Source organism: Pristiophorus japonicus, chromosome 7 (assembly GCF_044704955.1).
Source record: "Pristiophorus japonicus isolate sPriJap1 chromosome 7, sPriJap1.hap1, whole genome shotgun sequence".
NCBI classification, from domain to species: Eukaryota; Metazoa; Chordata; class Chondrichthyes; family Pristiophoridae; genus Pristiophorus; species Pristiophorus japonicus.
Genome location: NC_091983.1, coordinates 32,216,294 through 32,240,039, shown reverse-complemented (window position 1 = coordinate 32,240,039; position 23,746 = coordinate 32,216,294).

Here is a 23,746-nt window from a genome sequence, read left to right as displayed (position 1 = left end):
CTCTCGAGTGCAATCACGTCATTCTTATAATACGGCGACCAGAACTGCACACAATACTCCAGCTGTGGCCTAACCAAAATATTATACAATTTAAGCATAACCTCCCTGCTCTTATATTCTATGCCTCGGCCAATAAAGGCAAGCATTCCGTATGCCTTCTTAACCACCTTCTCCACCTGGCCTGCAACTTTCAGGGGTCTGTGGACAAGCACGCCACAGTCCCTTTGTTGATCTACACTTTTAAGTGGCCTACCATTTAATGTGTATAACCTTTCCTCATTCGCCCTCCCAAAGTGCATTACCTCACACTTCTCTGAATTAAATTTCATTTGCCACTGCTCTGCCCACCTGACCAGTAGATTGATATCCTCCCGCAGCCCATGACTTTCCTCTTCATTATCAACCACATAGCCAATTTTAATGTCATCTGCAAACTTCTTAATCATATTCTTAATATACAAATCTAAATCATTGATATATACCACAAAAAGCAAGGGACCCAGTACTGAGCCCTGCGGAACCCCACTGGAAACATCCTTCCAGTCACAAAAACATTCATCAATCATTATCCTTTGATTCCTACCTCCAAGCCAATTTTGGATCCAACTTGCCACTTTGCCCTGGATCCCATGGGCTTTAACCTTCATGACCAGTCTACCATGTGGGACCTTATCAAAAGCTTTGCTAAAGTCCATATACACTACATCGTATGCACTACCCTCATCGACCTCCTCAAAAAATTCAATCAGGTTCGTCAAACACTATCTTCCCTTAACAAATCCGTGCTCACTGTCCCTAATTAATCCTTGCATTTCCAAATGTAGATTTATCCTGTCTTTCAGGATTTTTTCCAATAATTTTAGCACCACTGACGTTAGGCTGACAGGCCTGTAATTACTCAGCCTATCCCTTTCTCCCTTCTTAAACAAGGGTACCACATTAGCAGTCCTCCGGCACCATGCCCAGATCCAAAGAGGACTGGAAAATGATGGTCAAAGCCTTTGCTATTTCCTCTTTTAATTCGCTCAACAGCCTGGGATGCATTTCATCCGAGCCTGGGGACTTATCTACTTTCAAAGATGCTAAACCCCTTAATATTTCCTCTTTCACTATATTTATTTCATCCAGAATATCACACTCCTCCGCGATAGCAGTATCTGCATTGCCCCTTTCCTTTGTGAAAACAGACGCAAAGTAGTTACCCTTAATATATGTATAGGACATCTTAGGGTTTTCCTTAAATTTACTAGCCAAGAATTTTTCGTGCTCTCTCAGCATTCCCAATATCCTTTTTAATTTTACCTCTTAAGTTTCTATATTCCTCTAAAGATTCTATAGTATTTTAGCCGTTGGTATATGACATAAGCTCCCTTTTTTTCTCTATCCTCCCCTGTAAGTCCCTAGACAACCAGGGGGCTCTAGAATTATTATTCAATGCAGGGAGATAGAGGGAAACAAAAAGGAGACAAAAGCAAAAGACAGAAAGGAGATGAGAAAAAGTGGAGGGCAGAGAAACCCAAGGCAAAGAACAAAAAGGCCACTGTACAGCAAAATTCTAAAAGGACAAAGGGTGTTAAAAAAACAAGCCTGAAGGCTTTGTGTCTTAATGCAAGGAGTAAACGTAATAAGGTGGATGAATTAACTGTGCAAATGGATGTCAACAAATATGATGTGATTGGGATTACAGAGACGTGGCTCCAGGATGATCAGGGCTGGGAACTCAACATCCAGGGGTATTCAACATTCAGGAAGGATAGAATAAAAGGAAAAGGAGGTGGGGTAGCATTGCTGGTTAAAGAGAGATTAATGCAATAGTTAGGAAGGACATTAGCTTGGATGATATGGAATCTATATGGGTAGAGCTGCAGAACACCAAAGGGCAAAAAACGTTAGTGGGAGTTGTGTACAGACCTCCAAACAGTAGAAGTGATGTTGGGGAGGGCTTCAAACAGGAAATTAGGGATGCATGCAATAAGGGTGCAGCAGTTATAATGGATGACTTTAATATGCACATATATTGGGCTAACCAAACTGGAAGCAATACGGTGGAGGAGGATTTCCTGGAGTGCATAAGGGATGGTTTTTTAGACCAATATATCGAGGAGCCAACTAGGGGGGAGGCCATCTTGGACTGGGTGTTGTGTAATGAGAGAGGATGAATTAGCGGTCTCGTTGTGCGAGGTCCCTTGGGGAAGAGTGACCATAATGTGGTGGAGTTCTGCATTAGGATGGAGAATGAGGCGGTTGGTTCGGAGACCATGGTCCAGAGCTTGAAGAAGGGTAACTTTGAGGGTGTGAGGCGTGAATTGGCTAGGATGGATTGGCGAATGATACTGGAGGGGTTGACTGTGGATGGGCAATGGCAGACATTTAGGGACCGCATGGATGAACTACAACAATTGTACATCCCTGTCTGGTGTAAAAATAAAAAAGGGAAGGTGGCTCAACCGTGGTTATCAAGGGAAATCAGGGATAGCATTAAAGCCAAGGAAGTGGCATACAAATTTGCCAGAAATAGCAGAGAACCCGTGGACTGGGAGAAATTTAGAACTCAGCGGAGGAGGACAAAGGGTTTGATTGGGGCAGGGAGAATGGAGTACGAGAAGAGGCTTGCAGGGAGCATTAAGACGGATTGCAAAAGTTTCTATAGATATGTAAAGAGAAAAAGGTTAGTAAAGACAAACGTAGGTCCCCTGCAGTCAGAATCAGGGGAAGTCATAACGGGGAACAAAGAAATGGCGGACCAATTGAACGGGTACTTTGGTTCGGTGTTCACTGAGGAGGACACAAACAGCCTTCCGGATATAGGGGGGGTCGGAGGGTCTAGTAAGGAGGAGGAACTGAGGGAAATCCTTATTAGTCGGGAAATTGTGTTGGGGAAATTGATGGGATTGAAGGCCGATAAATCCCCAGGGCCTGATGGACTGCATCCCAGAGTGCTTGGGGAGGTGGCCTTGGAGGTGGTGGATGCATTGACGGTCGTTTTCCGGCATTCCATAGACCCTGGATCAGTTCCTATGGAGTGGAGGGTAGCCAATGTAACCCCACTTTTTAAAAAAGGAGGGAGAGAGAAAACAGGGAATTACAGACCGGTCAGCCTGACCTCAGTAGTGGGTAAAATGATGGAATCAATTATTAAGGATGTCATAGCAGTGCATTTGGAGAGAGGTGGTATGGTAGGTCCAGGTCAGCATGGATTTGTGAGAGGGAGGTCATGCTTGACAAATCTTCTGGAATTTTTTGAGGATGTTTCCAGTGGAGTGGACGGGGGAGAACCAGTTGATGTGGTATGTTTGGACTTTCAGAAGGCTTTCGACAAGGTCCCACACGGGAGATTGATGTGCAAGGTTGAAGCACATGGGATTGGGGGTGGTGTGCTGACGTGGATTGAGAACTGGTTGTCAGACAGGAAGCAAAGAGTAGGAGTAAATGGGGACTTTTCAGAATGGCAGGCAGTGACTAGTGGGGTACCGCAAGGTTCTGTGCTGGGGCCCCAGCAGTTTACACTGTACATTAATGATTTAGACGAGGGGATTAAATGTAGTGTCTCCAAATTTGCGGATGACGCTGGGTTGGGTGGCGGTGTGAGCTGCAAGGAGGATTCTATGAGGCTGCAGAGCGGCTTGGATGGTTTGGGTGGGTGGGCAAGTGCATGGCAGATGAAGTGTAATGTGGATGGGTGTGAGGTTATCCACTTTGGTGGTGGAAGCAGAGAGACAGACTATTGTCTGAATGGTGACAGATTAGGAAGAGGGCAGGTGCAAAGAGACCTGGGTGTCATGGTACATCAGTCATTGAAGGTTGGCATGCAGGTACAGCAGGCGGTTAAGAAAGCAAATGGCATGTTGGCCTTCATAGCGAGGGGATTTGAGTGCAGGGGCAGGGAGGTGTTGCTACAGTTGTACAGGGCCTTGGTGAGGCCACACCTGGAGTATTGTGTACAGTTTCGGTCTCCTAACTTGAGGAAGGACATTCTTGCTATTGAGGGAGTGCAGCGAAGGTTCACCAGACTGATTCCCGGGATGGCGGGACTGACATATCAAGAAAGACTGGATCAACTGGGCTTATATTCACTGGAGTTCAGAAGAATGAGAGGGGACCTCATAGAAATGTTTAAAATTCTGACGGGGTTAGACAGGTTAGATGCAGGAAGAATGTTTCCAATGTTGGGGAAGTCCAGAGCCAGGGGACACAGTCTAAGGATAAGGGGGAAGCCATTTAGGACCGAGATGAGGAGGAATTTCTTCACCCAGAGAGTGGTGAACCTGTGGAATTCTCTACCACAGAGAGTTGTTGAGGCCAATTCACTAAATGTATTCAAAAAGGAGTTAGATGAAGTCCTTACTACTAGGGGAATCAAGGGGTATGGTGAGAAAGCAGGAATGGGGTACTGAAGTTGCATGTTCAGCCATGAACTCATTGAATGGCGGTGCAGGCTAGAAGGGCCGAATGGCCTACTCCTGCACCTATTTTCTATGTTTCTATGTTTCTATGAGTGCATAAGGGATGGTTTTCTAGACCAATAGGTCGAGGAACCAACTAGAGGTGAGGCCATCTTAGACTGGGTGTTGTGTAATGAGAGAGGATTAATTAGCAATCTCGTTGTTCGAGGCCCCTTGGGGAAGAGTGACCATAATATGGTGGAATTCTGCATTAGGATGGAGAATGAAACAGTTAATTCAGAGACCATGATCCAGAACTTAAAGGAGGGTAACTTTGAAGGTATGAGGCGTGAATTGGCTAGGATAGATTGGCTAATGATACTTAAGGGGTTGACTGTGGATGGGCAATGGCAGACATTTAGAGACCGCATGGATGAACTACAACAATTGTACATTCCTGTCTGGCGTAAAAATAAAAAAGGGAAGGTGGCTCAACCGTGGCTATCAAGGGAAATCAGGGATAGTATTAAAGCTAAGGAAGTGGCATACAAATTGGCCAGAAATAGCAGCGAACCCGGGGAGTGGGAGAAATTTAGAACTCAGCAGAGGAGGACTAAGGGTTTGATTAGGGCAGGGAAAATGGAGTACGAGAAACATAGACATAGAAACATAGAAAATAGGTGCAGGAGCAGGCCATTCAGCCCTTCTAGCCTGCACCGCCATTCAATGAGTTCATGGATGAACATGAAACTTCAGTACCCCATTCCTGCTTTCTCGCCATAACCCTTGATCCCCCGAGTAGTAAGGACTTCATCTAACTCCCTTTTGAATATATTTAGTGAATTGGCCTCAACTACATTCTGTGGTAGAGAATTCCACAGGTTCACCACTCTCTGGGTGAAGAAGTTTCTCCTCATCTCGGTCCTAAATGGCTTACCCCTTATCCTCAGACTATGACCCCTGGTTCTGGACTTCCCCAACATTGGGAACATTCTTCCTGCATCTAACCTGCCTAAACCCGTCAGAATTTTAAACGTTTCTATGAGGTCCCCTCTCATTCTTCTGAACTCCAGTGAATACAAGCCCAGTTGATCCAGTCTTTCTTGATAGGTCAGTCCCGCCATCCCGGGAATCAGTCTGGTGAACCTTCGCTGCACTCCCTCAATAGCAAGAATGTCCTTCCTCAAGTTAGGAGACCAAAACTGTACACAATACTCCAGGTGTGGCCTCACCAAGGCCCTGTACAACTGTAGCAACACCTCCCTGCCCCTGTATTCAAATCCCCTCGCTATGAAGGCCAACTTGCCATTTGCTTTCTTAACCGCCTGCTGTACCTGCATGCTAACCTTCAATGACTGATGTACCATGACACCCAGGTCTCGTTGCACCTTCCCTTTTCCTAATCTGTCACCATTCAGATAATAGTCTGTCTCTCTGTTTTTACCACCAAAGTGGATAACCTCACATTTATCCACATTATACTTCATCTGCCATGCATTTGCCCACTCACCTAACCTATCCAAGTCACTCTGCAGCCTAATAGCATCCTCCTCGCAGCTCACACTGCCACCCAACTTTGTGTCATCCGCAAATTTGGAGATACTGCATTTAATCCCCTCGTCTAAATAATTAATGTACAATGTAAACAGCTGGGGCCCCAGCACAGAGCCTTGCGGCACCCCACTAGTCACTGCCTGCCATTCTGAAAAGTTCCCATTTACTCTAACTCTTTGCTTCCTGTCTGACAACCAGTTCTCAATCCATGTCAGCACACTACCCCCAATCCCATGTGCTTTAACTTTGCACATTAATCTCTTGTGTGGGACCTTGTCGAAAGCCTTCTGAAAGTCCAAATATACCACATCAACTGGTTCTCCTTTGTCCACTTTACTGGAAACATCCTCAAAAAATTCCAGAAGATTTGTCAAGCATGATTTTCCTTTCACAAATCCATGCTGACTTGGACCTATCATGTCACCATTTTCCAGATGCACTGCTATGACATCCTTAATAATTGATTCCATCATTTTACCCACTACTAAGGTCAGGCTGACCGGTCTATAATTCCCTGTTTTCTCTCTCCCTCCTTTTTTAAAAAGTGGGGTTACATTGGCTACCCTCCACTCCATAGGAACTGATCCAGAGTCAATGGAATGTTGGAAAATGACTGTCAGTGCATCCGCTATTTCCAAGGCCACCTCCTTAAGTACTCTGGGATGCAGTCCATCAGGCCCTGGGGAATTATCGGCCTTCAATCCCATCAATTTCCCCAACACAATTTCCCGACTAATAAAGATTTCCCTCAGTTCCCCCTCCTTACTAGACCCTCTGACCCCTTTTATATCCGGAAGGTTGTTTGTATCCTCCTTAGTGAATACCGAACCAAAGTACTTGTTCAATTGGTCTGCCATTTCTTTGTTCCCCGTTATGACTTCCCCTGATTCTGACTGCAGGGGACCTACGTTTGTCTTTACTAACCTTTTTCTCTTTACATACCTATAGAAACTTTTGCAATCCACCTTAATGTTCCCTGCAAGCTTCTTCTCGTACTCCATTTTCCCTGCCCGAATCAAACCCTTTGTCCTCCTCTGCTGAGTTCTAAATTTCTCCCAGTCCCCAGGTTCGCTGCTATTTCTGGCCAATTTGTATGCCACTTCCTTGGCTTTAATACTATCCCTGATTTCCCTAGATAGCCACGGTTGAGCCACCTTCCCTTTTTTATTTTTACGCCAGACAGGAATGTACAATTGTTGTAATTCATCCATGCGGTCTCTAAATGTCTGCCATTGCCCATCCACAGTCAACTCCCTAAGTATCATTCGCCAATCTATCCTAGCCAATTCACGCCTCATACCTTCAAAGTTACCCTTCTTTAAGTTCTGGACCATGGTCTCTGAATTTACTGTTTCATTCTCCATCCTAATGAAGAAGCTTGCAGGGAACATTAAGACAAATTGCAAAAGTTTCTATCGATATGTAAAGAGAAAAAGGTTAGTAAAGACAAACGTAGGTCCCCTGCAGTCAGAATCAGGCGAAGTCATAACGGGGAACAAAGAAATGGCGGACCAATTGAACAAGTATTTTGGTTCGGTATTCACTAAGGAGGACACAAACAACCTTCCGGATATAAAAGGGGTCAGAGGGTCTAGTAAGGAGGAGGAACTGAGGGAAATCCTTATTAGTCGGGAAATTGTGTTGGGGAAATTGATGGGATTGAAGGCCGATAAATCCCCAGGGCCTGATGGACTGCATCCCAGAGTACTTAAGGAGGTGGCCTTAGAAATAGCGGATGCATTGACAGTCATTTTCCAACATTCCATTGACTCTGGATCAGTTCCTATGGAGTGGAGGGTAGCCAATGTAACCCCACTTTTTAAAAAAGGAGGGAGAGAGAAAACAGGGAATTATAGACCGGTCAGCCTGACATCGGTAGTGGGTAAAATGATGGAATCAATTATTAAGGATGTCATAGCAGCGCATTTGGAAAGAGGGTGACATGATAGGTCCAAGTCAGCATGGATTTGTGAAAGGGAAATCATGCTTGACAAATCTTCTGGAATTTTTTGAGGATGTTTCCAGTAGAGTGGACAAGGGAGAACCAATTGATGTGGTATATTTGGACTTTCAGAAGGCTTTCGACAAGGTCCCAAACAAGAGATTAATGTGCAAAGTTAAAGCACATGGGATTGGGGATAGTGTGCTGACGTGGATTGAGAACTGGTTGTCAGACAGAAAGCAAAGAGTAGGAGTAAATGTGTACTTTTCAGAATGGCAGGCAGTGACTAATGGGGTACCGCAAGGTTCTGTGCTGGGGCCCCAGCTGTTTACACTGTACATTAATGATTTAGACGAGGGGATGACACAAAGTTGGGTGGCAGTGTGAGCTGCGAGGAGGATGCTATGAGGCTGCAGAGTGACTTGGATAGATTAGGTGAGTGGGCAAATGTATGGCAGGTGAAGTATAATGTGGATAAATGTGAGGTTATCCACTTTGGTGGTAAAAACAGAGAGACAGACTATTATCTGAATGGTGACAGATTAGGAAAAGGGGAGGTGCAACGAGACCTGGGTGTCATGGTACATCAGTCATTGAAGGTTGGCATGCAGGTACAGCAGGCGGTTAAGAAAGCAAATGGCATGTTGGCCTTCATAGCGAGGGGATTTGAGTACAGGGGCAGGGAGGTGTTGCTACAGTTGTACAGGGCCTTGGTGAGGCCACACCTGGAGTATTGTGTACAGTTTTGGTTTCCTAACCTGAGGAAGGACATTCTTGCTATTGAGGGAGTGCAGTGAAGGTTCATCAGACTGATTCGCGGGATGGCGGAACTGACCTATCAAGAAAGACTGGATCAACTGGGCTTGTGTTCACTGGAGTTCAGAAGAATGAGAGGGGACCTCATAGAAACGTTTAAAATTTTGATGGGTTCAGACAGGTTAGATGCAGGAAGAATGTTCCCAATGTTGGGGAAGTCCAGAACCAGGGGTCACAGTCTAAGGATAAGGGGTAAGCCATTTAGGACCGAGATGAGGAGAAACTTCTTCACCCAGAGAGTGGTGAACCTGTGGAATTTGCTACCACAGAAAGTTGTTGAGGCTAATTCACTAAATATATTCAAAAGGGAGTTAGATGAAGTCCTTACTACTCGGGGGATCAAGGGGTATGGCGAGAAAGCAGGAATGGGGTACTGAAGTTACATGTTCAGCCATGAACTCATTGAATGGTGGTGCAGGCTAGAAGAGCTGAATGGCCTACTCCTCCACCTATGTTCGCTGTTTCTATGTTTCTCTTTAAGGGCACATGTTTGGCCTGAGCCTTCCAGATCTCCTCTCTGAATGCCTCCCACTGTTCCCACACTGATTTATCCACAAGTAGCTGTTTCCAGTCCACTGTGGCCAAATCACTCCTTAACTTAGCAAAATTTGCTCTTCCCCAATTCGGGACTTTTATTCCAGGCCTGTCCTTGTCCTTTTCCATAACCAACTTCAATCTGTCTCAATTATGGTCACTGGCACCCAAGTGCTCTCCCACTAATACCCTTTCAACCTGCCCAGCTTCATTCCCCAAAACGAAATCCAAGACCGCTCCCTCTCGTGTTGGGCTTGTTACATACTGACTAAAAAATTTCTCTTGAATGCATCTCAAGAATTCCGCACCCTCTATATCTTTCACACTACATTTGTCCCAATCAATATTAGGATAGTTAAAATCCCCGACTATTATTACCCTCTGGTTTTTGGACTTTACAGCAATTTGCCTACATATTTGCTCCTCTATCTCCCTCCCACTGTTTGGGGGTCTATAATACACTCTCGGCAGTGTGATCGCCCCTTTTTTATTTTTCTATTTGACCCATATGGCCTCATTTGATGATCCCTCTAACATTTCATCCCTCCTCGCCGCTGTAATAGTTTATTTAATCAATACCACAATGCCGCCCCCTCCCCCTTTTATCCCCCTCTCTGGCTTGTCTAAAAATCCTGTAACCAGGAATATTGATCTGCCAAACCTGCCCCTCTTTCAGCCATGTTTCTATAATGGCTATAATGGCATACTCCCAAGTATCTACCTGTGCTCGTCGCTATACTCCTTGTATTAAAGTCGATACCATTTAGTACAGGAAGACCTCCTTACTTACTACTTACTAAGCCTTGTTTCCTCTGTCTTACAGATTTGCTTTTTAGATTCTTGCTATCCAATTTCTGCTTTACTTCCTTCCCTACTGAATTTGTTTTCAGGTTCCCAACCCCCTGCCAAGCTAGTTTAAACTCTCCCCAATAGCACTAGCAAAACTCCCTGGAAGGATATTGGTCCCGGCGCTGTTGAAGTGCAACCCGTCTGGTTTGTACACGTTCCATCTCCCCCAGAAGCGGTCACAATGCCTCAAGAATTTAAAGCCCTCCCTCCTACACCAATTCTCCAGCCACGTGTTCATCCTCTCTATCCTTCTATTCTTGTACTCATTAGCACGTGGCACTGGTAGTAACCCGGTGATTACTATCTTTGAGGTCCTACCCTTTAATTTTCTTCCTAGCTCCCTGAATTCTGCCTGTAGGACCTCATCCCTCTTTTGACCTATGGCGTTGGTCCCGATATGGACTATGACCTCTAGCTGTTTACCCTCCCCTCCTCCAGAATGCCCTTGCATCTGCTCTGTGACATCCTTGACCCTGGCACCAGGGAGGCACCAAACCATTCGGGAGTCACGTGTACAGCCGGAGAAATGCCTGTCTGTTCCCCTAACTATACAATCCCCTATCACTAGAGCTCTTTTATCTTCTCAGTCTTCTAAACTCCAATGAGTATAGGCCCAACCTGCTCAACCTTTCTTCATATGACAACCTCTTCATCTCATGAATCAACCTCGTGAACCTTAAATAACCTGTCCAGATTTTTGGGTCTTTTTTTGAGTGCTGGTCTGAAATGAACGCAGGAGCCGCATTGCAATATTGAAATGAGGCCTGTTCTTACTTCAGGCATCACCTAAAAAATGCCCCGACCAATTTAGCAGTGGCCGAAGCTCTCGTGCAGATTAGGCATGGGCCTGTGTACTGCCACATTGGTTGTTGCCACTGCGTTAGGCCAATAAAATGGATGCAATGATGTTAAATTTAGACACCACTGTTTTTAATATTTCATAGATACATTCTATTTATATCACATACTCTTTTCCTGACTTTATTTGTGTTATTCCCAGAGATTTGTTAAGATTACATTCTAAAACTTAACTGGGCCCAAGTTTCGGGTGGAGTTGCTCCTATTATTTTGGGGCAACTAGTTTAGTTTGGAGTATCTGAAAAATCGTAATTCTCGGCAATTTAGTTTGCTCCAGTTCTAGTGTGAGTTAGTTTAGTTTTGTTTTAGTTCCGTTCTTTTTTCAAAAAGGGGTGTTTTACCAGCCACTTATGCCTGTTTTGCAAGTTTAGGCAGCGAAAAGTTATCCCAAACTACTAACTTAGAACGGAGTAAGTGTTGACTTTTGTACACTCAGAAAAACCTTGCGTATACTTTAGAATTAGGCGCAGGTAAGACAGAGATTGCGGGGGTGGGGCGGGGGGGTGGGCGGGGAGGGAAGAGTTTCCAAAGCATTAAGCACCACTTTTAAAAATAAAGAACCATCATCAATAATAAATGATCAATAAATCAATAAATGAATAAATAAAAAGTTCCTACCTCACCTACCCGTTCTGGAGCACCGGGAGCCCGGCCAGGGCTAGGGGCTGCGTGCTTCGGGCCCGTCCCACACTGCCAGCAGCACACGCACACAGAAGTTGGGGGCCAGGAACTACTGCGCACGCGCGCAGCTGCTGGCTCTCTTTTTGGCCCAGGGCTGTAGCTCTGCCCCCTGCTGTTGTGCTGCGTCGCACTGACTGCTGAACAGGCCTGCTGCACTCGGAGAATTGCGAGGTAAGTTTTTGCTGCGCTTTTCATTCCACAAAATAGGCGGGCCTCTTGGAGGTGCGCCGTTCAAGTGGATATCGGAAACTTGGGCCCAATGTTCCCTAAAAGTTGTGCTAGTACTCATGCCTTTCTTGATCACAGGTTCATTTAAATAATGGGTATCCTTTTCGGTGATCAAAGCAGAGTGTTGAAAATTGAAATGCATACAGTACTTTCCCCACCACCAGATTCATATCAAAGTTTTATACCTTCTTTATGACTATGAGCATGAATGCAGCACTTATATTCCAAGGACTTAGCAAAATATAAAGAGCAGGTATACCAGTAACTGGAATAAACGGACATAAGGCTAGAGCTTCCACTATTTGTGCATGCTTAACACTCACTTAACACACATTTTACTGCTGAAATGACGTATAACACCCAGATATCGCCCATTCTGGCACAAAATAGAAACTGACGGGCTTTTTAGGAGCCTTATCGCCGAGCGTTATTTTCCCAATGGGCTTAACGCCGAGAAAAATATCACCGCCCGCCTACTTTTTTGGGACAGAATCAGCAGAATGGGCGAATTCAACGCCCATAATATCACCCAGTGTTACTTTCTGAATGGAATTAATGCCGAGATTCAATATTAACACCCGCCCTCTGTTTTTTGTCGTAAAAAGCATATTTACCCAAACTAGCAGCCATGGAGTTCGCCCATCTTCAATTTCACCACCTCGCACACATATCGCCTACAATATCGCTCGTTCAAAAAACCGCCCACAAAAAGTGGAACTAACCGAAACAAACGCCAGCAGTATGGTTTAATACCAATATTGTTCTGAAATTATAAGTATCACAGCCAATAACACCCAATCCCCGCCCACATCCCACTTTTTCCACCATTGGCATCAATCACATGTTCAACATGTCCAGGAACACAGAATACAAAGCAAAGCAGGAGCGAGGTCCCCAGCCCCCATACATTGCAACAAATTGCATACAGCCTGTTGGAGATATAACGCAGACATCACCTGCGCACATGCACCTCACTTTTTTCCACCCTCTCCTTATTCTCCCCATCTCTACTCCATCCCCTTCTTGCTCACGCGCCTGGCCGAGGAGCTCCTCGGGTGCTGCCTCATTGCGGGGGGGGGGGAATGAAGGCAGAGGCGATGGTTGGACGGGTACAGGAGTGGAGGTTGCTGAGGGGACAACATTCTCTGATGCAGAAGCGAGATCTTGGTCCTTGCTCTCATCTGTCGTTCGCAGTGGTGGTGGGGAACTTAGGGGTGGAGTGCCACGCTCTCGGACCACTGGGAGGGCTGTGGCAGCAGTGTTCCTGGCTATCACATCCAGGGACTCCGCCATGCGTGGAATGTACTCGGTCATGGTGGCCAGGTGTCGGGATATGTCCCCCAAAGCTTCGATGAGCTGGTCACCAATGTCTACAGTCCTCCTGGACAACTGTGCCATGTCTCCACTGTCATGTCACACTCGTGGAACAGACCTGCCGTGTCGACGAGGCCTCCGCAGGGTCGGCGCCATCCTGGGGACAAATGGGGTGCCCTGTGGAGAGGTGTTTGGGGCCGGCACCTCCAGAGTGGAGGCGGGAATGACCGGAGGACCAATAGATGGCCTTGGGGTGGAATGGGTTCTGGAGCGTGACTAGTTGGTTCCTCGACATATTGGTCTAGAAAACCATCCCTTATACACTCCAGGAAATCGTCCTCCACCGCAGTTTAGTTAGCCTAATCAATATGTAGATTAAAGTCGCCCATGATAACTGCTGTACCTTTATTGCACACATCCCTTATTTCTTGTTTGATGCTGTCCCCAACCTCACTACTACTGTTTGGTGGTCTGTACACAACTCCCACAAGAGTTTTCTGCCCTTTGGTATTCCGCAGCCCACCCTAACCAATTCCACATCATCCAAGCTAATTCCCTCCTTACTATTGCATTAATTTCCTCTTTAACCAGCAACGCCACCCCGCCTCCTTTTCCTTTCTGTCTATCCTTCCTAAATGTAGAATACCCCTGGATGTTGAGTTCCCAGCCTTGGTCACCCTGGAGCCATGTCTCCATGATGCCAATTACATCATATTCGTTAACTGCTCTCTGCGCAGTTAATTCGTCCACCTTATTCCGAATACTCCTCACATTGAGGCACAGAGCCTTCAGGCTTGCCTTTTTAACACACTTTGCCCTTTTAGAATTTTGCTGTAATGTGGCCCTTTTTGTTTTTTGCCTTGGGTTTCTCTGCCCTCCACTTTTACTATTCTCCTTTCTATATTTTGCTCTGCCTCCATTTTATTTCCCTCTGTCTCCCTGTATAGGTTCCCATCCCCCTGCCCTATTAGTTTAACTCCTCCCCAACAGCACTAGCAAACACTCCCCCTCGGACATTGGTTCCGGTCCTGCCCAGGTGCAGACCGTCCAGTTTGTACTGGTTCCACCTCCCCCAGAACCAGTTCCAGTGTCCTAGGAATTTGAATCCCTCCCTTCTGCACCATCTCAAGCCAAGTATTCATCTGAGCGATCCTGCGATTCCTACTCTGACTAGCACGTGGCACTGGTAGCAATCCCGAGATTACTACTTTTGAGGTTCTAATTTTTAATTTAGCTCCTAGCTCCCTAAATTCGTCTCGTAGGATCTCATCCCGTTTTTTACCTATATCGTTGGTACCTATATGCACCACGACAACTGGCTGTTCACCCTCCCTTTTCAGAATGTCCTGCACTCGCTCCGAAATATCCTTGACTCTTGCACCCGGGAGGCAACATACCATCCTGGAGTCTCGGTTGCGGCCGCAGAAACGCCTATCTATTCCCCTTCAAATCTAATCCCCTACCACTATAGCTCTCCCACTCTTTTTCCTGCCCTCCTGTGCAGCAGAGCCACCCATGGTGCCATGAACTTGGCTGCTGCTGCCCTCCCCTGGTGAGTCATCCCCCCCCCCCTCCCACAACAGTACCCAAAGCGGTGTATCTGTTTTGCAGGGGGATGACCGCAGGGGACCTCTGCATACCTTCCTTGCACTGCTCTTCCTGTTGGTCACCCATTCCCTATCTGGCTGTGCACCCTTTACCTGCAGTAAGACCAACTCACTAAACGTGCTATTCACATCATTCTCTGCATCGTGGATGCTCCAGCGTGAATCCACCCACAGTTCCAGTGCCGCAATGCGGTCTGTCAGCAGCTGCAGCCAGATACACTTCCCGCACATGTAGTCATCAGGGACACTGGAAGCTTCCCTGACTTCCTACATAGTACAGGAGGAGCATAACATGTGTCCGAACTCTCCTGCCATGACTTAACGCCTAGATTAAATTAATTTGGCAACAACTATGCTAAAAGGTTACTTACTGATAAAGAAAAGAAAAAGAAAAACTACTTACCAATCACCAGCCAATCACTTACCCCCTTGGCTGTGACGTCACTTTTCGATTTCTTTCTCATTCTTTTTTGCCTCCCTGCACCAGCTGGCCTCTTGTAGGCCTCCCTGGAAACCTGCTCCGCCTCCTCTCCGACGGCAAACTCCCGGCGACTGATGGACCTCTTGTAGGCCTCCCTGGAAACCTGCTCTGCCTCCTCTCCGATGACGAACTCCCGCCGATACTGGGAAGGCGATCGGGGGCCTTGTGTGGAGTGGGGGCGGGGGTAGAGGGTAAGCTGGAAAGGAGATCAAAGGCCTCGTGGGGGTGGGGCCAGGGTGCGGGGAGAAATCGGAGCCTTTGTGAGAGGTCTCTGATCGCGGAGGGAGTTAGGCAGGTACGCTTGATTCTGGAGGTGCGTGTAAAGGAACTTATCTCCTGGATCAAGTAGTCTTCATCTTCCATTAGCTGTCGGGTTTCCAGAGGCCAGCAAAATTCTATTTCCAGAGTCTGGGAGGCCCTCTCGGCTGATCTTCCGTGAAGCTTGGGCCGAGGCGGCTGTCGCGGTGTCGGGCATCTTAATAGTGAAACACACATCAACTCAGTGCTGATAGAGGTTCAACGACACCATTTGAGTGGTGAAACTAAGTACATGCTGCCCCAACTACTGAACTGCAACCTCTCAGCCTCTGGCTCCTTCCCTAAACATTCCATACCAGTCTATGTGTGCACTCAGCAAACCACCATTTCAATGAGGACTCAACCATATATCATCTGTGCAGGGACAAATTAAGGGGGGAGGGCAGCTGGAGCAGTCTCCCAGGGCCCAAGACTAGAGTGGGGCCCATACAGCGTCAGATTAAGGGTAAGGCTAAACAGTATTGAGATAAGTGACGTAGCAAGAACGGAGCGGAGCCACAAGGGCTCAGGCGCATGTTATTCTCCACTTGATGTAAACAGACTCTAAATGCCCTTTTTCTAGAGATGCATTCTACACACAAATCGGGGGCGAAAAAAAGGAACGAGCACCAGCTACGCGAGAAGCAAAAGAAATGAGAAGTAGCTAAACTGCTTAAACTAGATAATTTTTTCCAACTAAAAACTGAAGATCATGAAGATGAAGGCCAAGACAATGCTGTGTGGTCAACTTCAACAACAAAACCACGAGTGGCACCAGACCCGGAGTTGGCCGAATTGGAGCTCCAAGTTCAAAAAGTTGAAGAAGAAAACCAACTGGCGCATACTGAGCTGAAAGAGGCGCAACTTACGAGTGACATTGGGGTGTGGGAAGACAATATCTCAGAAGAAATGCAAAGGCAATGGATTGCAAAAGGTAGTGAAGACTGCCGAAACTGTGATAAAGACAACCAAAACCCTGCCGTGATTTATGCCAAGGAAGGATGTTGCTGATACTGCTCCAAGTCCTTCTTCACACGTGTGCACCCGCTGACAGGGCAATGTGCGGAGTGAAAGTGGCTCTGTTATTCACCTTCAAACGGTAGAGTATACTGCTTTGCTTGCAAGGTGACAGCACGAACGTAGCCACTTTATTCATGGGTTTAATGACTGGAAGCATGGAGATGAGAGAATTTCATCTCACGAAAACAGCCACCAGCATAGAGAAGCCATGGTAGTAATGTGAACTTGACAAGCAGGCACTGGTTGTGTGGATGGTCATATTGTCTTCCAGTTTGAAAATGAACGGCAGTACTGGTTAAAGGTGCTCGAGTGGGCTGTCTGTGTGATGTTTCTCTGTGAACGAGGTCTTTCATTGCGAGGCAGAGAGGAAATCTTAGGGTCTCCAAGTAATGGTAATTATCTGGGTGTATTGGTGGTTCTCGCAAACAATGATGCATTTCTTGCTGAACACATCAAGTGGTTCACCAACAAAGGCAAGGGGCATACTTCATACTTGTCCTCCACCATTTTTGAAGAACTGATTAGTCTGATGAGTGGCAAAGTACTTGAGATGATTATCCAGGAATTGAAATCAGCGAAATTTTATTCAATATTTGTTGATTCAACGCCAAATATCACACTCAGATCACCTGGCATTTGTCGTCTGCTGTGTTCCACCGACTGGTCCTCGGGATAGGTTCCTAAAATTCTTGCTGATAATTGGTCATACTGGACAAGAAATAGCTGAAATAATATTGGCCTTTCTGGATGAGAATGAGATCACCATACAACATTTTTGCAGACAATCTTATGATATTGCTTCAAATATGAGTAGGAAATACATTGGTGTCCAAACTATCATCAAAGAGCAATGCCCATATGCGACGCTTATACCATGCACTGCACACTCACTCAACCTTGTGGGGAAAAACAGTGCCGAATGCAGCCCAGTGATCGTGACATTTTTTTGACATTGTACAAAAGTTGTACACTTTTCTCTCTGTATCGATGTATAGCTGGCGACTGCTTTATGAAAAACTAAAGTCTTTAGGGCTGTCTGTCATCAAACAGTTCCTGCTACTCAATGATTAGCAAGGTATGAAGCAATGTCAGCCCTACTCAAAGGTTACACTGTCATATACAAATTGTTGGAATTCCTGGCAACTGACGTGGAACATTGTCTGCCAAAATGAAGCTCAGTTGATCCTTGACAAACTGGGCGAACTGGATTCAGCTATTCTCATTGTTATTTGGAACACAGTCTTGAAGCGTTTTCACCTGACCAATCTCTCGCTTTAAGAGACCGGCTTGAATCTGAATGTCATGGTGTCCTTACTCGAGTCCCTTGTCGATTTTGTCAAGATCCAGTGGATAGAGTTCGAGGACTGCAAAGTGCTAGGGATTAAACTGTGTGGCCACAACGAGTATAATTTAGCTCAGAGGCGCATGGGATACGCAACCTATGACGATGGAGCTGCTGAAAGCACTGTGCCATCACCCAAGGAGAAATTCTAAACTGAAGTGTTCCTTGTCATCATTGATCAACTAATCAGTACCTTGAAACACCGCCTTGAAGCATACAAGGAAATCAATTATAAGTTTGGATTCCTGTCCAAGCTAGCAGCTCTCTCGACTCATGAGATCAAGCAAGCCACAGCAAATCTTGCCCGCTCCTATCCCAAAGATCTGGAACCTGTGATTGAAAGTGAATTCATCCAGTTTTCTAGCTTGGTGACATCCTCAACAGAGCTTCAAAGTTCAATTTGTGTCAAACAAACCAAGTCAACAGAGCTGGGAATGTACCAATTCCTCCATACACATACCTCACACAAACCTTTTCTAACATTGAAATAGCTCTTCGGATATATCTGTCCCATGATGGTATCAAATTGCAGTGGTGAGCGGTCCTTCTCCAAACTAAAATGCATCAAGGATGAGGTCAGGAACCGAATGGGACAAGATCAACTTAATAGTCTTTCAATCATGAACATCGAGAGCGAAGTACTGAGATGACTTGACTTCTCGAAAATCATTGACAAGTTTAGCCGACAAAAATCTAGAAAAAGTCCAATGTAATGTTATACCTGTAGTTGCCTCTGTGGAGAAAATGGAGTGCAAATGACAAATGATGGTCTTCCAAAAAAATTGCGCTGTCTTGTTCTAAATTGTTGCCATCTTCGATTTAGTTTCAAAATGTAAAGATTTTTTTTATTAAAGCATTGTTGTTTACTGTTTATACAGGGTTTCATCAAGGTATCGGTTTGATTGTTTGGAAACATAATAAAATATTAAATGAGTGTCATCATAGTATCAATGGGAACATAACCTGAGATGTAGACCTGACCTGACCTTGACCTGATGCATACTCAGTATAGTGTCCTGTGACTTAGCTCACTAATGTCATATACTGCAGGATGTGAATGGGAGTAGGGGGCCCATGGCCGAGGTACTGCCTGGGGTCCGAGGCATCATTAATCCGTCCCTGCATCTGTGCCTACTCACACTTGTTGCATCCTTTCATTTGTTGCTTAGAATTACAGCTCCTTAAGCTGCGCATCCTTCCACATCCCTGGCTGGACTGTTACTCACCAATCTTTCTTTGCACATAACTGTCATGAGCAGCATAGAGCCGAAGGTGGAGAGGGCAACTGCGCCAGCTCAATGATGTGGAGGAAAGGCGCTGCAGTCTGCAGCCTGGGCCAGAGCTGGTCGAGGGTGTCCTAGAATGGCATCTGTAGCATCTGGACGTGAAAGAGAGCAGCCTTCCACCAGCCCTGCTGCAGCCACAGGGGGAAGACACTGCGGCGTAGTTCTAGATTAGGTATACGTAAAAGGGGCTATAAGGAAATGTACAAGGGCGAGTGAAAGATGTTATGTTGTTGCTGCACTTTTTGTTCCACAAATGTCGATTGGAAACTTTGTTTGTTGTTGTGTCTCATTTCAGTGTGGGGAATCATATGTGTCAGGGCTCACTGCTGAGAGCATGGGGGCTGCACAGAGGAAGGTGCAAGTGGCGAGCACTTAATCGGAACCGAGCTGCTGTGAGATGGTCGCGACCTCCCTTGCAGGATCCGGATGGTGACGGCTTCTCCTGCGTGTCGCTAAGCCTCCTTCTGCATCTCCTGCTGAACCTCCTCCTCCTCCTCCACTTCCTCCTCCAGCGCAACGGCTATATCGTCGGCCAATGGCTGTACCCTCGATTGCCAGCTTGTGAAGCATGCAGCAGACGATGACGAATAGGGACACACGGTCAGGTGAGTACTGCAGGACTCCTCTTGAGGGATCAAGGCAGCGGAAGCGTTATTTTAAGATTCCAACAGTCTGCTCAATGATGCCCCTGGTGACGGCATGACTGTCACTGTAAGGTTTCTGGGCAGGAGCGGTGGGGTTGCGGAGGGGAGTCATGAGCCAGGTGCATAGCGGAGCCAGCCGTGACCTTCATTTGAGGGCTCAAACACACCTGGCACAGATCTGGTGCAGGATGAAGGCATCGCGGCTGCTGCCAGGACAGTGGGCATCAGCGGCCACGATTTGGTGGTTGTGGTCGCACACCAACTGCACATTGAGTGAGTGATATCCCTTTCGGTTTCGGAAGATCTCCGGATTGTTCTGCAGCGACCTCAATGCGACGTGGGTGCAGTCTATTGCGCCCTGAACTCTGGGGAAGCCCGTTATCCTGAGGAAGCCAGTTGACCGCTCCATCTGCTTCTCTCTGGTCATTGGAAATGAGATGAAGCCCCTCCTCCTCTTGTAGAGAGCATCTGTGACCTGACGGATGGAGCAATGGGCGGCAAACTGGGAGATGTTAGAGATGTCTGCCGTGGCTCCCTGCAAAGATTAAGTGGCTTAGAATTTGAGGATGATGGTGACCTTGGCTTCCACTGAGAGGGCCATACTCAGCCTTGTCTGAGGCTCCAACTCTGCCTGCAGGAGATGGCAGAGCTCCGTGACCATGTCTTTCCTAAATTGCAGTCTCCAGAGACACTGCTCATCAGTCAGTGAAAGAAAACTGGTGACGGAAAACCCTTGCAGCATCGGGCCTTCCGCCACCATGTCTTGGTCTGGCCACCTCCTCATCGCCCAGTGCGTCCTGGTCGTGACCCTCTGCTGCTGCTGTTGCCTTCTCCTCTCTTTGTCCCTTTCTCTCTGGCTGTGTGGGTCTGCATTCCTGCCCCTCCTCCTCGCTGCATGTCCTTCCTCACGGCCTTCTCCAGGGCCTCCTCCACGCCTTTCCCCACCACCCTCTCTATGGCCAACTGCTAGCCAACTATATGCCCACCTCCCATCTGCCTGTGGGATCATATCTCTCTCCCGCTCTTGATACCTCTGCATCCCTAATTGCTGGCACTGTTGTCTTCTCCGAAGCATCCTGCGATATAGAATGTGGAGGAGGCGGTCGATTGCCACCACGGACCCCATCAGTTGCAAGCAGTGGCTGGCTCTGCTAATCGTCACTGTGTAAAGCAATGGGAAGGATGGCAGGCAGTGTGAATGGAGGGCCAGTAATCAGTGAAGGCGGCTTCAGCTGCCAAAAGTACAAGCCCTGAACTCCTCAGAAACGTTTCACTGACAAAAGTAGTAGCATCCTCAATGCGCCTTTAAATAGCGTTGGCGGTTCAGCCTGCCGATTTGACGGCGACAGGAAAAGCTGTTGTTGGCACCGCCAAGCGTTGCTTAAATGATTTCGGGGCAAGTCCTCTTCCGGGGCGGTGACCAGGCGCGGCGCACGGTGATGACGTCATTCTCGCTGTGTGCGGACGGTGGTGGAGCGGGGCGGTAAGCATTTGTGCCTCCTCAGATTAGGAGGGCAATGTCGTGATCGTTGCTGCGGCCTACCCGTCCCGGCGGTGACTCCTTTCCGGCCCGTTACCACGCGGTTACGGGCCTTTAAAAACACAAGCAATTTCAGCTCCTCGGTGTGTTTTATTTTTTCTACATGAAGAAAAAAAATAAAGGAATGGAAGGACTTGACCAATGGATACAGCAGCTTTGTCTTGGCTGCCGAGTGTGACTTTTGCTATGTGATCACAGCAATCAACATTGAGAAATGTTAGGAATGTGATATTTAATCACAAACCTATTTCAACATTCATCCCAGTTTAAGTTCCAGAATGAAAGGTTACAGTTTATAAAACCAAAATGATTGAGTTTCTCTCCTAATGAGTCAGATCAGTTTGTGTGAGGATGTTGAAGAGATTCTTTGTTTATAAGTTAAGATTAATCTTAATTCTGAAATAGTCAATAGGCTATTTATGGACATTTGTAACCTTGGGCATTATAGGAAGTGTGTTTCAATGTAGGAAGTATTTCTATTTTATGTTTGAAGGTTTTTCAATTTAGCTTTATCTCAGTCTTGCAGTAGTTGTATTTTGAGTGGAGAAGATCAGCCGCAGTGTTATACAGTACTTGGCCCTGTCGTACACTCAGAAATGTGGAAAATAGCCATTTTTTAAAAAAAAAAGCTTCAACACACTGGTTTTATCACTTGAAGTCATACATTATTTCAAATTACAGAAGTAAATAAATGAATGTATTCCCAAGCACAAAATATGTTGTATTTGTTTGTGTGACTGAAATGACCAAATAAACAATTAAATGATAACTTGTGTCTGTCTGCATGCTTGACACAGTTAAATGCTGATGCAAAGGCATTTAACTGCCGGAACAATTTATTGCAGACTTAAGATTAGAATACAACAGTAGGGATGAAACTATATGCTATATTAATATGGTTCTGTTTCTTCTGACTCCTGCTGGAATGTTCATGTGTATGGACTTTGGGTGAGGACGAAATCAGGCTTGGCTGTGATACAGAACACCAACAAAAACTTTGCCCCTGAATTTTAAAATCTGTTGATAAATTCCAACTTGAAGTTTCACCAAAAATACAACTGATTTGCAGCTAAGATTTCAGCCTTAAAAATGCATTTTGTTTCAAAATATGCAAGATAAACTTGCAAATCTTGTATACTTTGGAAACAAATCTATTGGATCTACACAACCATATATGCACCAACGTTAGAATCGTCGACCAGGCTAATATCCACAGTACTGAAGCACTGACCACACTTGATCAGCTCTGCTGGGCAGGCCACATATAGTTCGCATGCCAGACGCAAGACTCCCAAAGCAAGCGCTCTACTCGGAACTCCTTCACAGCAAACGAGCCAAAGGTGGCCAGTGGAAACATTACAAGAACACCCCCAAAGCCTCCCTGATAAAGTGCAACATCCCCACTGACACCTGGGAGTCCCTGGCCAAAGACCGTCCTAAGTGGAGGAAGTGCATCTGAGAGGGCGCTGAGCTCCTCGAGTCTCATCACCGAGAGCATGCAGAAATCAAGCGCAGGCTGCGGAAAGAGCGTGCGGCAAACCAGTCCCACTCACCCCTTCCCCTCAACGACTACCTGTCGCACCTGTGACAGAGACTGTGGTTCTCGTATTGGACTGTTCAGCCACCTAAGAACTCATATTAAGAGTGGAAGCAAGTCTTTCTCGATTCTGAGGGACTGCCTATGATGATGAAAACAAACTTTGTCCCGTTCACCACATAGATGGGCTAAAATAAGTTGGACCAGCTCTTTGGCCCCCTAATTTAGCCAGAACTGTGCAAATGTATAATGGCCCTAATTCGAATGTTTTACATCTGTAGAAAAACAGATAGGCCTAGAATATATTTGATACTGTTTCTCGCATTCTTTTCACTTATTTTAGTCTTCCCTTCTTGGTACAATCTATTGGTTTTTAAATCCCAAATTTAACTATGACTTTGTATGTAACCTGCTTTCCACTTTTTCCAACCTTGGTCGTGACCTACGTAATGGGCCTTCGACCTTCATCTAGATTTATTGCCAAAAAACAAAGTGAGTTTGGCAGTTTACCTGCTGAGACTGAAAGTTGATCCGTGAAGACAACAAGACCGCAAGCATGCAGTGGCTGTTTTGCTTGGAAATGCACATGGAATATCATACACTAATCGTAAACCTCTTCAATTGGTGTTCCGTTAACAAAAATGCTGGTCAAAATTCTTATTGGTTTTGTTTGTGGGTGGATAATGGCCCATTCATCTATATAAAAATGAGTTGATAAACCTAATGCTGAATGAAGTTTATTAATACATCTTTGTCACAACATAGATGGTCTGTTTTACAGCTTTTGTAGTTTATATTTTTGCCAAGTTATAGAATTGTTCTGCTGATTGTCAT